Below are 15,843 nucleotides of genomic sequence, written 5' to 3'. Positions count from 1 at the left end.
AATTATGATTCAGGAATGCCATTGCTCAATTTCCCTCCCTTTCCTACCCCTTTTCTCACTCCAATTTGGAAATCGGGGGGTTTTCTTTCTTTTTCCCAGTAACCCTCTTTCTCATGGGAGGAGGGCTCATTCATTGCTTTGCTGATAATGTTTATGGTCATTGCAAAATCTAAGGTACAGCCTGTGCCATTCTACTGGGGGCCCTGGCCATGTGCCTGTGGCAGTAACTGCACAGAGGCTGAGTGCTGGGTCGGAAGGAGCCACCCTGGCAGCAGCGACTCTGGCCCTCTTTGGTGAAGAAACCTGGAGATCTAAGGAGAGCTCTTGATCTTCCCAAGAGTAGTGTATATCGTGGTCACCTGGAGGGCTTTTTAAGGCACAGTTTCTGATTCAGCAGGTTTGGGTGGGGCTGAGAATGTGCACGTCCCAGTTCCTAGGTAGTGGTGATGCTGCTGGTCCAGGGACCACACTTTGAGAACCACTTTCCTTAGAGAAATGATGACACAGGAGTCAGCGTCTCTGCTATAGAGGCTGGTGTGGTCGAGTCTTTGAGGAGGAGTGGGGGCTTCAGGATGGGAGGCTTGTAAAGGTGGAGGCAGTGGAGCACAGGGGCACTGAGGCAGGCAAGGTGGGGGTGGGGGGGTGCTGCCGGGGCAGGCAGATCAGTGGAACTGCCCTGGGGCCTGGCTCTTGCTGGAGGGAGGTTCACTGTTCCAGGGAACTGGTGCGTGCCTCTGCCTGCTGTGCTGTCTTATCAAGGCTCATGTAGCAAGCGCCTGCCTCACCTCCGGGGGGAGCCTGGGGCTCGGCTCTGAGCATTCTTCTGCCCCTTTTCGGGAAGAAGGGATCATAGAGAGACTTCTTATGAGAAGCCCTTGGTGGCAGATTCTGCCCCCAGGGTGTTGCTGCCAAGGCGTTGGAGTTGGCATTTATGAATGGCTCTCCTGCTACAGAAAGAGACTGGAGCCAGACGAGGCTCGGGCTGATTCAGGAGACGATGGGGGTGGTCGGTCCTCTCACACTCACCCTGATACTTTGGGTGATGAGGACAGTGAAGGGGCTTGTTTCTCTACTCGTGGCCACTACAGGAGCCTATTCAGTTCCTTAGTGGGAAACGGTGAGGCCAGCAGCCCCAAAAGCAGGGGAGGCCCTGGGCTGCATTGAAGCTGGAGAAAGAAGCCTGGCTCTTTAGACCACTCTGCGTGCTGCGTACTGCGTGCTGCGTGCTCCCATCTGGACACCAGAGAGCCTGCTACTTGGATTCTGGCTCTGTGCTCACCCACCTCAAGGCCATTCTCCACACTGCAGCCACATGGACATGCCAAAACCTCAAATCTGACCATATCTCTACTGAAAAAGCTCCCACTGTCCTCCAGATGAAGTCCAGCACCTTGCCAATAACAGGCCCTTCCCTGCCCTGGTGCCTACCGCATCCTCTCGAGTCTGCCTGCCACACTGGACTCTTAAGTTCTCAGATGTGTGTGTTCACAGGTCTTTCCAAATGCAGCTGCGTCTCCCTGGGCCGTTGGTTCCACCCCCTTCACCTTCACTTTCACCGTCACCTGGCCCACTTTTACCGCCCCTCTGCTGAAATAATGTTTCTTTTTGGAGGCGTTCCCTGACCCCTGACACTAGGTTTGCCTGTCCCACTGTGTTCTCTGTAGCTTCCTGCCCTCCGCCTCATCGTGATCCGTGGTGGGGGGTGTGGGTGGGCTTGCTCACAGGCACCTCCGTGAAGAAAACCGTGTGGCTCACTCCTGTTGTCCTGGCGTGTTTATGAATAGTGCCTCCTTTCACTACCAAGTATGCTACTTGGGATAATGCATTTTAGTCCAGCCCACTAGAAGTAGACAATCAAAAACTGTACTTTCCAGACATCCTTGCACTAAAATTCACGTGTGACTCTGCCAGTTGCCTGCACTTGACCCAGTCTTAAATGTGTGGCCATCCCCTTCCTCCCGATGGGCTCTGGGACATCCATTTTGCTGGTGTGGATCACGGCAGGGGTGGCATAATTCTGTGCGGGCCGCTTCTTTGTACCATACCTGATGGTGGCAGGGCCCCCGCTCCCTGGCAGCCCAGCTCTGCACTGAGTTTTGGGAGGAGCTCCTAGAAGCTCAGTCTGTTTCTCCAGCCTTCCTGATGATTCCTAAGCCATTTAATACCTCATACAAATCCCCTTCCTGCTCAGATTGCCCAACTGAACCCTGATCAAAACATAGCCCATGTCATCATCGCTCTTGCAAGTCACTTGTTGAATTGTTTTTCTCTTATCTGCGAGGGCAGGTACCAGACATCCCCAGTGCCCAGCATAATTCCTGGTATGAAACTGGTGGGCAATGAGTGTTTGCTAAACGAATGGACTCTTGGACTGAGTTTGTAAGTCTGGTAGGTGTAGCTAGCTTTTACTAGTAGTTCAGTGAGTACAGGTGAAACGGAAGGAATGGAGGTTATTTAGTTTAGGGCAGTGGTCGCCAACCGGTGGTCCGTGGATCACTGGTGGTCCGAGAGGTCGGAAAGGTTGGCGACCACTGGTCTAGAGAAGAGTAATAAGGGTCATGACAACTGACTTCAGGGTTAAAGTTGGTCTATGGGCCCTGCAGAGTTAGAATCCCTGTGGGTGGGAGGAGGTGCTGAGCTCCTGATCCTCATCCAGCCGGGCTTCCCATCTTCCAGCAGACATTCTCTGCTCGCCCCTCTGTGTCGGGGAAGAGCATGGGGAGGGGAGGGCCCTCCTTGCCTTTAAAGAACAGCATTCTGCTGGAGGGGCGCTGCAGGAGAGCGGCCAGTAGGAGTCCACGGTAATTGGAGAAGAGTGTTCAGAGAGGGGGCCAAGAAGGCTTCCTGGGAGAAAGGGTAGTTGAGCTGCCACTGTAATAGGCAGGTTTAGGTGAAGGGATCGGTTTGAGAACTTGGAGGACAGGAGACAAAGGAACAGACCTAACGTTGTACACTGTACCTTTAAGCTCTGTTTTATCAGAGTTCCCCTAGGACAGTGGTCGGCAAACTGCGGCTCGCAAGCCACATGCGGCTCTTTGGCCCCTTGAGTGTGGCTCTTCCACAAAATACCACGTGTGGGCACGCATGTACAGTGCGATTGAAAGTTTGTGGCCCATGCGCAGAAGTCGGTATTTTGTGGAAGAGCCACACTCAAGGGGCCAAAGAGCTGCATGCGGCTCGTGAGCCGCAGTTTGCCAACCACTGGCCTAGGAGGTTGGACGTTTCATAGTGTGATTGTGCCGGGGTCACATGGTAAGTTAGTGGCAGGCCCCTCATTTGAACCCAGGGCTGGCCAACTTGCCATACTCTCTCATGATTTAGCGACTAGACCAGCCGTGGGCAAACTACGGCCCGCGGGCCGAATCTGGCCCGTTTGAAATGAATAAAACTAAAAAAAAAAAAGACTGTACCCTTTTATGTAATGATGTTAACTTTGAATTTATATTAGTTCACACAAACACTCCATCCATGCTTTTGTTCCGGCCCTCTGGTCCAGTTTAAGAACCCATTGTGGCCCTCGAGTCAAAAAGTTTGCCCACCCCTGGACTAGACCATATGTTTTGCTTATTAATTTGACCCGGAATAACAAGCCAGGGAGTTTGCTTCAAATGGGTGATGTAAGTGGTAGATGTGCACAGTACCAAGATTCCTAAGCCACATGCTGGGCCCCGTGGCTGACAAACAGGAGTGGACTTACAAGGACAGCAGGTCAGAATTTTGCAACTGGGTGTCTGGGAATTGTTGATGGATGAATGATGAGAATCAGGGTGATTCTCGCCATGCCTCTGGCGGAGGGAGGGCTGTGGGTGGGGTATTTGGCTGGCTACTGCTCACTGGGCTGCCTGGCGCAGGCAGTTAGTTTTGGAAGACTTCTTTGCTTTGTCAAGCCCAGGCTCCGGCTGGAACAGTGCAGCCAGGCAAATGCACTGCCTCTGTCCCCTACTGTCTTCACTGGGGCTCAGCATGTGGCTAAATCAGCCATCCCTGCTGTCTGTGCCGCTGCCCTGGGCTGACTCCAGTCTCTGCCCTCCCTCTCACAGGCACTGATACACGCAGTGGGGAGCTCAGTAAATATTGGTCAGTGAGCAGCAGGCTGCTGGCTCTAATTTTGTTCCCTGCTTCTGGGTCACCACTAATTTTTTTTTTTTAATGTTTTCTCCTATCCCTCCCAGCAACATGAGGTTTCATGAGGAGAGTAAGTGAGCTGCTGTCTCTAGGCACCCCTGCCCCCTCCCCCTAGCAGCCCTCCGGTGCTGCTCCCAAAATCTCCCACGCTGGGCGGCCATTGACTGGGCCAAAGCTTGAGGCTGAGGTTCTGAGGGTGGGCCCTGGGAGAAGAGAGCACGTCCTTTTGGGGTGTGCTGGAGAGCAGTTAGGTGGGAGGCCAAAGGAGGCAGGAAGAGAAAGGGCCCATTGAATCCTGGGCTGCTTGGCCTGGCTTTTAAGCTGTAATATTTGCACTGTGCTTGGGAGGGGTTGTAGCCTGTCTGGGAGGAGAGTGGCCTCCTGACCATGCTCATTAGGGGGGTGTGGAGGTCCACAGGATGGGTAGTTCTTCTCAAAGCCTTTTGGACTCCAGAGAGCCTGTAGGGCGATCGTGACGAGCCCTGGGCTGGAGCTGTGAGACTGCTGGATTCTCCTGGGTCAGCTGGGACTTGCACCGATGGCTGCATCATTAGTTGACCAGCAATACTGGGAATATACTAATCTTTGTAGGACACTTGGCAGTTTTTGTTTTTAACTGTGTTAGTTATTGCTTTTCCCATGTCTAGGTTTTGTACCATATTTAGAAAATTCTCCCTACCTCCTTGATTATAAAAATAGTCAACCATGTTTTTTATAATGCCATACCCTCACCACCCATTGGGACACATCAGTGATTTGAGGTAAAAAAAATAATAATAATACTAACCAAAACACTCCAAAATTTCGTCACTCAGAAATATCACTAATATTAGGTAGACATTACAGCAGATAATCTTCCAAGCATACTCAGAAACAGATATAGAAAGGTAGATACAAAAACCATAGCAAAATTAAAGGAATTATTAAGCTTTAAAGAAATGTGTTTTTCATAAGAGAGGTTATTTCCTCAAAGACCCCACTAAGGTTAGGGGGGAAAAAAAAAGACCTGTGCCATGGCCAGTGTAGCTTGGTTGAGTGTCGCCCCGTTCACTGAAGGGTCACTGGTTTGATTCCTGGTTGGGGTACATGCCCTGATTGCAGGTGCGGTTCCCAGTAGGGGGCATGAAGCAGCTATTCTGTGTTTCTCTCCCTCTCCATTCCTTTCTCTCTAAAATGAATAAAAATATATTTAAGAAAAATAAGACCTTGTGAGTCATCGCTATAATTACTTGTTTCCATTTTAAACACTATTGATTGACTCTTTGCCATGAAAAATGAAGACATTCCTATTTTCACATTTTTTCTCGTTTCCTTTCTTCCCTTCTCTTGTTTTTATTACATTATTAAATTGTCCATTTTTATAACATTTAGGTTCTTTCCTAGAACCATAATCCCCATAGTTGTTTTTATTTATTTATTTTTAATTTTTTTTAATTTATTTTTTAATTAAATCTTTATTGTTCAGATTATTACATTTGTTCCTCTTTTTTCCCCCCCATAACTCCCCTCCTCCCAGTTCCCGCCCCACCCTCCGCCCTCACTCCCCACCCACTGTCCTCATCCATAGGTGCACGATTTTTGTCCAGTCTCTTCCCACATCTCCCACCCATAGTTGTTTTTAAAAAATTGTTTAAAATATGTTTTTATTGATTCTAGAGAGAGAAGAAGGGAGAGGGAGAGAGAGGGGAACAAGGGTGGGAGAGAGAGTAACTTTGCAGGGCCGCCTCCCGCACACACCCTAACTGGGGAGTGAGCCCCCAACCTGGGCATGTGCCGTGACTGGGAAGCGAACCATCGACCTTTTGGCCCACGGGACTACACTCAGCCAACTGAGCCACACCAGCCAGGGCCCCCATAGTTTTTTTTATTATTTCTTATTTAAAGGGTTTATTGCTTACCATCAGTCATCTTATCATGGTTTCTGCATTCCTGGGCTCCTTTTTAAAGATGTATTACTTAGCTGCATTTCATGTTGGTTGAGAATAATATCCCTGGTTCATATTTTCTTTTCTCTTAGAATTGTGTAAACATTGTTGCATTTTCTTGTGATACTGAATGTTGCTATGAGGAAGATGAGGGCAGCCTGAATTTTCTGCCACTTAAAATAAGTTTAGTATGTTTAACAATTTTTGTAATAAAATATTTTGGTGCAAAAAAAAAAAAAAATGTTTCCTCTGGATGCCTGAAAAGGTCTCTTACAGTTCAGTAGCTTAACTGAACTGTCTGTGTTGAGCATTCTGTCTGCATCACATTTTTGTGGAATACAATGTATTACTTAAATCTTCAGATCCTGGTTTTTTCTTTTCGTTTCAGGGAAATCTTGTATTTATCTTGAAATGTACCCTCTATTCCAGGGGTGGGCAAACTTTTTGACTCGAGGGTCAAAATGGGTTCTTAAACTGGACCAGAGGGCCGGAACAAAAGCATGGATGGAGTGTTTGTGTGAACTAATATAAATTCAAAGTAAACATCATTACATAAAAGGGTATGGTTTTTTTTTTGTTTTTTTTTTTAGTTTTATTCATTTCAAACGGGCCGGATTCGGCCCGCGGGCCATAGTTTGCCCACGGCTGCTCTATTCCATCCTCGGGTTCTCTTTTTCAGGAACACCAATTAACTACCCCTGTGCTCATCTTGTTACAGTCATATATGCCCCATAACGACATTACGTTCAATGCATGACTGCACATATGACAACGCTTCCCTAAGATTATAAGCTGAAAAGTTCCTGTTGTAGCATCGTGACGTTGCAGTGCAATTGCTTACAGTGTTCAGTACAATAGCATGCTGTATGGTTTGCAGCCTGGGAGCTGTAGGGGAAGAGGATTGGTCACCCCAAAATATGTCTCTTGGCACAAGGATTATTTTAGGCTGGTTAATTTAAGGAGCAGCACACATGTGAAAAGCTCTGAAAACCAAGTAGAAGTTACCTTTTGTAAAGGACAGTCACACTTGTAAGGGAGCCCTTCATTTGCAAGGGTGCCTCCCTCACTGTACCCGGAAGAGGGGGATGATCTTATCTCCAGAAACTCTTATCAGTGCAGAAGGCGTCTGAGTCTGCTTAACAGCAACCCTACCCTGGTTTACTCTGCTTTGCCTGGCAACTCCCATAATTGACTCCCCCACCCCCAACATCTTTTTTATTTTTTTATTTTTTATCTATTTGAGAGAGAGAGAAACATCAATTTTCTGTTCCACTTAATTATGCATTCATTGGTTGTTTCTTGTATGTGCCCTGGCTTGGGAACCAGCCTGCAACCTTGGCGTATCAGGATGACGCTAACTTACTGAGCAACCCGGCCAGGGCTCCAACATATTCTTCTGTCTTCACCTGAAGGTGGTATTTAAGGTGGTGGCTTCAGCTATTTGGGTGAGTTACTGCAGTTTAACTGGGTCTCTCCCAAAATTATTTTTCCTCCCCTACAGAGCAGTAGCCTATACCATGTAGGTTTGTGTAAGTACTAGTACATTCTGTGATGTTCACAATGACGAAATTGCCTAATGACACGTTTCTCAGAATGTATGTCTGTCGTTAAGCCGCACATGACTGTATTTGTTTCAGTTTGTCTTAAACTTCTGTGTCCACTGTGATGATCTCAAACCTTCCTCTGTCAGTATTTTCCTTTGAAATTACTGACAGAATTTTGATCTGTTCATTATAATTCATTCTTCGGGGCTACTGTCTTGTTTTTGAGTAGCCTGCACCTCCTTTTATCTCCTGCGCGAGCTGTGTATTGCATCACATTCTGATTGAGTTACTCTGCACTGTGAGGCAGTCGTGGGGAGCTAGGTCGCACTTTCAGTTGACATCTTTGTCTTTTGCAGGGTTGGCCTGCTGTTTCTTTTCATGTTCATGCTGGTGCTCTCTCGCTCTGGCTCCAAAATAAGACATGGCTTTCTTCCCAGCACGTTGAGGTAGATTTGACTCCATCCCCACCAAGGCAGTGCTGAGAGCTGGGTATTTGTGACCTGTTTTGTAGCCTGGATGAATGAGGACTGTGGGTGTGAGGAGGGGAGATGGTGTGTCTTCTGTTCTGGGATTTGGGTAACAGCCCCCGTGGTGTGGCTCGGCCCACTTATTTAGGGGCGTGCTCCGTTTCTCTTGGAGGCGGAGGAAAACTCAGTTTCCCCTCAGTTCATTCAGTATGTGCCTCAGAGCCCTGCTTTCCCTCCGAGAGTCAGCCCATTGTTCTTTGAATTTCACCTATTTGGTGTTCTTCCCAGCAGCTTTCCCCAGTACTCCCTATATTGAGGGAGGAAACATTGCCAATTTTCCATTCCCACCCACCTCCCCATTTGGGAGAAGTTGGAATTCTCATGGTCTGCTTTCATTACCATGGCTTCAGGCCTGGGCCTGGCCAGGAGGCTAGGAGATGAGCCGGGCTAGGAGGCTAGGTACAGTGGTCGGCAAACTGCGGCTCTTTGGCCCCTTAAGTGTGGCTCTTCCACAAAATATCGACTTCTGCGCATGGGCCACGAAGTTTCAACCACACTGTACATGCGCGCCCGCACGTGGTATTTTGTGGAAGAGCCACACTCAAGGGGCCAAAGAGCCGCATGTGGCTCGCAAACCACAGTTTGCCGACCACTGGGCTAGGAGATGAGCCGTGCGGGATGCCTCCACATTCCTTTCCTCGCCTGTGGTTTTGAAGTTATTATATCAGAGTTTGCCCATCTCTTTGTTTGGCTGCTCTTGGTGACTGTTTTTCTTGCTTGCTTTTTATACAATTTTTTTTTTTTTACTCAAATGTTAATTATCAGGGGAAGGAAATTTTTGATGCCATTTCAATTCTCCATCTTACCTCAGAAATCTTTATCTTTATATAGTGTTTCAGCATTCTTTAACTTCCTTACTCACACCCCCGAGGGTTTGTTTTCCTCTTTCCAAAATTAGGAAACAAACCTGGTGAGGTCAGTGAGTTGCGTGGAGTCGCTGCAAACTGGACTTCGCACACCAGGCCCATGGCCTTCTGCCGCCAGAGTTGGTGCTGCCCTAGTTAGTGTCACCCCCTGAGCCCAGCGAGGTGAGCGCGGGATTTCTGATTCCTCGGGACCTCCGCCTCCGCCCGAGGCCTGGCTGCGTCCGTCGCCTGCAGGTTTCAGGGGTTTTTGATGTCTCCCCAGGGAGGCTCAGGAATGTTGCCCCTGACTCACTCGGAGCCATCGCCTTTGGGAATGTCCACTGGGGAGATGGTCCTGTTAGGTTGACAAGTCCCAGCCCTCTGATGGGGTGGGGTGGGACAGTGGAAAGACCTGTCTACTTGATTGTCTGCAGAGATGAGCTGTTGGTGGGAGAGAACCCCAGAGGGGTAGGAGCTGCCTTGTAGTAGTTGGTTGTGTCGTTGATGCTCCCAGCCCTGGAGGGATGTGAGGAGGCCACAGGTGTCTCAGAGACATCAGCTATCTGTCCTGAGAGGAAGTAAAAGAACTAGACACCTCTTTAAAAAGAAAAAAATATATACACTGGGTGGCCAGATTATTTTGACCGGCCAGATTATTATGACCACCCCATCAGTACTTCGTTGGGCCACCTTTTGCCTTCAGTACTGCGGCGATTCTTCTTGGCATTGACTCCACGAGATGTTGAAAGGTGATGTGAGGAATCTGACACCATGCCTGATGAATAGCACCGTCCAGTTCTGTGAGATTTGATGGTTGTGGAACCAGCTGCCTGATGGCTCTTTGAACTTCGTCCCACAAATGCTCAATTGGATTGAGATCTGGTGATTGTGGGGGCCACCTAAGCAAGGTAAAGTCTCCCTCATGTTCTTAAAACCACTCCTGCACAATACGAGCACCGTGGCATGGCACATTGTCTTGTTGAAAGAAGCCATCTCCATTGGGATACGCCATCAACATGATAGGATGAACCTGATCAGCAACGATACTTAGATATGTTGTACTATTCAAACGTTTATAATGATCTGGCTCTCTAGCAACTTCAGCGGGAAATTATAGCTAATTTGCCTATAAACGTCACATGGTCATAATAATCTGGCCACTCAGTGTATACACATACACACAGACACAGACACACACACACACACACACACACACACACACATTTTTATTGATTTCCAAGAGGAAGGGAGAGAGAGAGAGAGAAATATCAATGATGAGAGAATAATTGATCGGCTGCCTCCTGCTCGCCCCCTACTGGGGATTGAGTCCACAACCGGGCATGTACCCTGACCAGGAATCGAACTGTGACCTCCTGGTTCATAGGTTGACACTGAACCACTGAGCCACGCCAGTGGGGTAACTACACACCTCTTTTATGTTCTTGGGATTTCAGGTAGGGATGAAGACAGTTGAGGGGAAGCTCAGGATGATTCACTGAGGCCAGTCAGAAGTGGGGCCAGCACTCTGGGAACATCATTCATATCACTACAGCATCCCCTTCTTCCCACATGCTCACTACAACCCCTCATCCACCCCTCCAGCCCCCAGGGTCATTATTTGGTGTAGCAGCCAGCCTTTTCTCAACTTGATGTAAAGTGCTATGAAAAGACCAAATTCAGACTGCCCTTGCATGGATTGCTACCCCAGCCGCCTGAGACTGCAGCTGAAGAGTGCTAGCGTTGTAATTTATTGTGCTCCCCCATAGCCCATACTTTGAGGGGGCACCAACTCAACATATTGGGTAGGATTTCAAACACATGTCTTACCCGTTTTCTGTGGTTTACCAGTTGGCCTTGGAAACAGTTATGCCTTAGCCAAGTTTGTCTCTGGAGCATTAAAAAAATTTTTTTAAACACGTTTTTATTGATTTCAGAGAGGAAGGTATAGGGAGAGGTAGAAATATCAATGATGAGAGAGAATCATTGATCAGCTGCTTCTTGCATGCCCCCTACTGGGGATCAAGCCCACAACCCCAGCACATGTCCTGACAGGGAATGGAATCATGACCTCCTGGTTCATAGGTCGATGATCAACCATTGAACTATACCAGCTGGGCTGTCTCTGGAGCATTTGATCTTACCTTCCACATGTCATTCCTGGCCCCAGAGGAATCTGAGAATAGTGGACTAGCTAGTCAGCTGGTGATCAGGGAAGGGAGTGGATGTTTTGAGGCCTAGCAGCTCCCAGGCCCCACAGGTCTCTGCTGCCTGTTCTACTCACATCCATGTCCACCCTCTGGACCAAGTATCATGGCATGTCACTACTTTGTCACCCCAAAGAGAAGTAAATGTTTGTTCCCCTCTGAAAGGGGAGTGGGCATAGAAAGAATGCAGCATGGTGAATCCAGCAGTCAGGTATGTCCACAGGACAGAGTGCAGCTTCTAAGATGAGGCATTTCTAGACCAAGTGAAGGTGACGGGCAGGTGCAGTTCTGATTTCGGAGCCTCCAAGATGGTAAGGGCACCTCTGAAGTTCCACAGAGGGTCGGGCTTCCTCATAGGTCTTTCATTCCCCCCAGACCCCCAAGGATTGGGTCTAGCGCCTTGGAGATTGGGCTAAGGCACTAAAATAATTGACTTCTTTGAACCCAAGCCGAGTGAACAAAGGAATGGGGAAACTGCAGCTTCTCTTTAGTGGGAGAGCCTGGTCTTCTGAGCCAACGGCACCCTCAAGCCTTTGTCTCACTAACTTCCTTAAAAAAAAAAAATATTGATTTTTTTACAGAAAGGAAGGGAGAGGGGTAGAGAGTCAGAAACATCGCTGAGAGAGAAACATCGATCAGCTGCCTCCTGCACGCCCCCTACTGGGGATGTGCCCAAAACCACGGTCCATGCCCTTGACCAGAATCGAACCTGGGACCCTTCAGTCCGCAGGCCTACGCTCTATCCACTGAGCCACACCAGTTAGGGCTCTGGCAGTGGGCTCAGCTCCTTGGGAGGACTGCAGCGGCCCACCGGCCCGCCCATTTCCATGGCCTTAGTAGACCCGGCTTCCTCCTACAGCTGGGGCCACACGGCAAGGACTTGCCCAACTGCACCATCCAGCTATACCAAGAGCTGTGTGTGTGTTTGGCCTCTCTTCTTTCTTTTTAGAAACCTTTTTTCTAAGAATAACTTGTAGGTAAAGGGAAGAAAAATCTGCATTGGAGCGGAAAGCTCTCCTTCTCGTGTCTGCCAGAAGTCCGGGGTCACTTGGATTTGAAGTGTCTTGAGCAACTCCCAGGTGCCTGGACCAGACTTCTTACTACCCTCCCGTTGTTATTAGGCTCTGGGGGGTGGGCTACGTCAGAGTGCTGGCCAGGCAGGAAGGCTCCCCTTGCTGAATCTACCCACCCGCTCCAGGCTGCCATGGCCCCTGGGTCAGTGAAGAGCCAATACTTAATAAATGCTGACCTTGACATGAATACCAATCCAAGTAGAGCTAAAATTCATGCTTGAAGAGATTTTTATATTTGTTTTTTTCTGACGTTTTGAAGTTGCTACAGATAAATTTGAGAATTATAGCTGAAGTAGAACAGTTGTTTTTGTTGAAGTGGTTCTATAGAAGGAGCCCTACAATACAGGCCAGCTGCTGAGGCGTATCTGGGGGTTCCTCTACACCGGTGCTTCCTGGGCTGATAGGAACTGGGGCCCGTCTGCCCAGAGGATGCAGGATTTTGTGGGTCTCCATGGGAGCCAGGGTGTGTATTTTTGTGTCTCTATCCAGCAGGGATAGTGGTTAAGAGTGCTCTGGCTTTAGTGTCCTTCAGACCTGGCTTCCTTCCATGAAAAATTTAGTTTCTGGCTTCACTGCTCTATTTGCTGGCAATGGATCACGTTTCCTAATCTCTGAACCCGTCTCCTCATTTAGTATAAGTGTCCCGATTCTCTTACAGGAATCATGAACATCAGTGCAAAGCAAGGTGCACACGGGTAGCGCTAGCTGCCTCTCTGCCTGTCTGCCTCTCCTAAGTCCATGCAGCTCTTCATTTTGAGAGTCCAAGTCGACCCTTAGACAGACGGGTGTGGTCAGGCGGAGAACAGCTTTCTTCGTACAATGGGGGTTAGCCATTTTGGGCTAAGATCCACCCTGCACACCATAATTTAACTTTTGGTTCTTGGTGGAGATTTGAGAGTTGTTAGTCTCAAAGTAACACTTTTACGAAGCATCGTTTTTGTGATACCCAATCCATTCGTTTGCGTGACTCGAAGTATATTCCATAAAGAGTGATGCTTTGTGCCTCAGATTCTGTGTATGCCCCATACCGCCTGGAATGTCCCAGATGTGCTTGCAGTCAGGGACTTGTGTGATGTGTGCGCCATAGGCCTGGAATAAATAAAGTCAGCCAAAGGGATATTTCTGTTAGCAGCTCAGTGTCTTGGCTGAGAAGGAGTCAAAGTAGAGGAACTCTGCTAATTGTAAGTCTTAAAGTAATAGCCACACTTCATTGAGTGCTTTCTAAAGCCCATGCACTCAGTAGACTTACCGTAGCTCATTGCAGTAAATCTTCACAGTAACCCAATGAGTGCTACCAAGTTTATAGACGAGAGAACCAAAGTGTGGAGAGGAGCCAAAGTAACTTGGCCAAGGTCACTCTGGGTAAGCAGTATTGCGGGAATTCAAGCTAGGTCTTTCTGACACCAAAGGCCGTCGCTGGTCTGGGTGTTTCTAGAATGTTGACGCTGTTTAATACCTCACCGGAGATCACACAGCCGGTACGGGGCAGATCCGGGTTCAAACAGGCCTGCTCTGAGCTGTTGTAGGCGGCCGGAACGGCACTAGGTGTCTGGCCAGTGGGGTCAAACCTAACTTTGGTTCTGCAACCTTGGTAGTTGGGTTCTGGCTAGGAAAAAATTCAGAGCCAGGACCCAAACTGTAAGAGAATATTTATTTATAAAATCACAGAGGTAGAAAAAGTAATTCCTAGAAGAAAAGGGCTTAGGAAACAAGTTACAGAGGTAAAGGAAGGGCCCTTGGAGCTTGGGAGTGAGGAAGCTAATGGTAACTTGCCTGGGGCAGGGAAGGGAAAGGGACAGGGAAAGGGAGAGGCACTGGGTCCTCTGTCCTAAGGGTTTTGAGGGTGGAGATTTATGGGGAGGTCCCAGGGGAAGATCTCAATAGCATATTCAGCAGTTTTCCAGGGCTGTCCTTTCAGGGTTGTGGTCTCCACTGATTGGCCGGCACCAGCGCAGGGGGTCATTATCCAGTGCAGCTGGTCCTGAGGACAGCTGTGGCCGGTTCTGTTGCTTATCTGGGCCTGGAGCTAAATAAAATATGACGGAGGTCTAGATGTTATCTCTGGGGAGGAAAGGTCAGGGGGTCCAGACCGCATGACCAGCAAATATGCTAGGGGAAGAAAGGTCACCCTACGGGGCAGGTCCCCCCTACAATGGGTTGTCCCTTGCTAAGCACCTGGGGGTTTTCCACCAAGGTGACCTTCTGTACCTGGCCCATCGTCCTTGCTCTGCTCATGTCTAACTGCCCACCACAGAACACTCTGCTGTGTAGCTCCTCTGTCGCAAGCAGAGGCTGGAGGTGGAGTGACCCACAGCGAGGCCTCATGGTTAGGGAGACGTGGCAACTACTGCCGTGACTGGGTCCTGGGTCTGGATTAAGTAGAAGCCTCCTTTTCCCTTCCTGATGTTTATTTCACTAATTAAATTATAACTGTAAGAAGGGAAATGATTTAACAAATGAAAAATCGTGTGTCCTACTGTCTTAAAGCTTTCATTTTTCTTTGTTCCTTCTCAGCTCTTTTTTTTTTTTAAATATATGTTAATGATTTTTTACAGAGAGGAAGGGAGAGAGATAGTTAGAAACATCGATGATGAGAGAAACATTGATCAGCTGCCTCCTGCACATCTCCTACTGGGGATGTGCCCACAACCCAGGTACATGCCCTTGACCGGAATCAAACCTGGGACCTTCAGTCCGCAGGCCGACGCTCTATCCACCGAGCCAAACCGGTTTCAGCCCTTCTCAGTTCTTAACTCTGCTACATAATTGTTTTTCTTCTTAACGTTAAATTTCACCCTAACACATCTTTCTGCCTGTAGCCTTTTTGTTTTTGAATTGCTCTGTGACTGTAAATTCTGGAAGTAGAATTACAGATTCAGAGGATTTAAATACTTCTATTATCATAGCTTTTCAAGAGTCACATTATTTTATAGCCACCAGCCGCATCTTCTTTGGTTGTTCAGCCTCACTAACATTTGGTTTTATATTTTTAAAAAAAATCTGTGTTGCTATTTTAATAAGTTGCAGCAGCATTATCCATCGTTTCCATCGTACTCTTAACAGACCAGAGAGACTGCATGTTTTCCATTTACCCTAATTTAGGTAGGATAGAAGTAAACCTTTGTCATATTTGATGGTGCGTATTTTTCCCAGTCTGTTTTTTCTTATTTTAGTGGTAGTATTAATTTTTTAGGTTTTTATTTTGGAGAATTTCAAACATATACAAAAGTAGACTGAATAGTATAAGGAGTTGCCATCTACACATCACTTAGGTTCAGCAATGACCAACTCATGTCCCATCTTGTCTCATCTGTACTCCCATGCCAGTACTTCTCCTTAATTATGTGGAAGCAAATCCCAGATACTATTTAATCCAAGATTATTTCTGTATCTTTAAAAGATAAGGACTTTAAAATTGTACTTATTTATTTATTGACTCTAGAGGGGGATGGGGGAGGGAGGAACAGAGAGAAACATCAGTTTGTTGTGCCACTTGTTTATGCATTCATTGGTTGATTTTTGTATGCGCCTTCAATGGGGATCCAACCCACAATCTTGGCGTCTCAGGATGATGCTCTAACTGAGCTACCTGGCCGGGGC

Source organism: Myotis nattereri (genome assembly GCF_964212035.1).
Source record: "Myotis nattereri genome assembly, chromosome: 5".
Classification (NCBI taxonomy): Eukaryota; Metazoa; Chordata; class Mammalia; order Chiroptera; family Vespertilionidae; genus Myotis; species Myotis nattereri.
Note: the sequence above shows the minus strand (reverse complement) of the source record.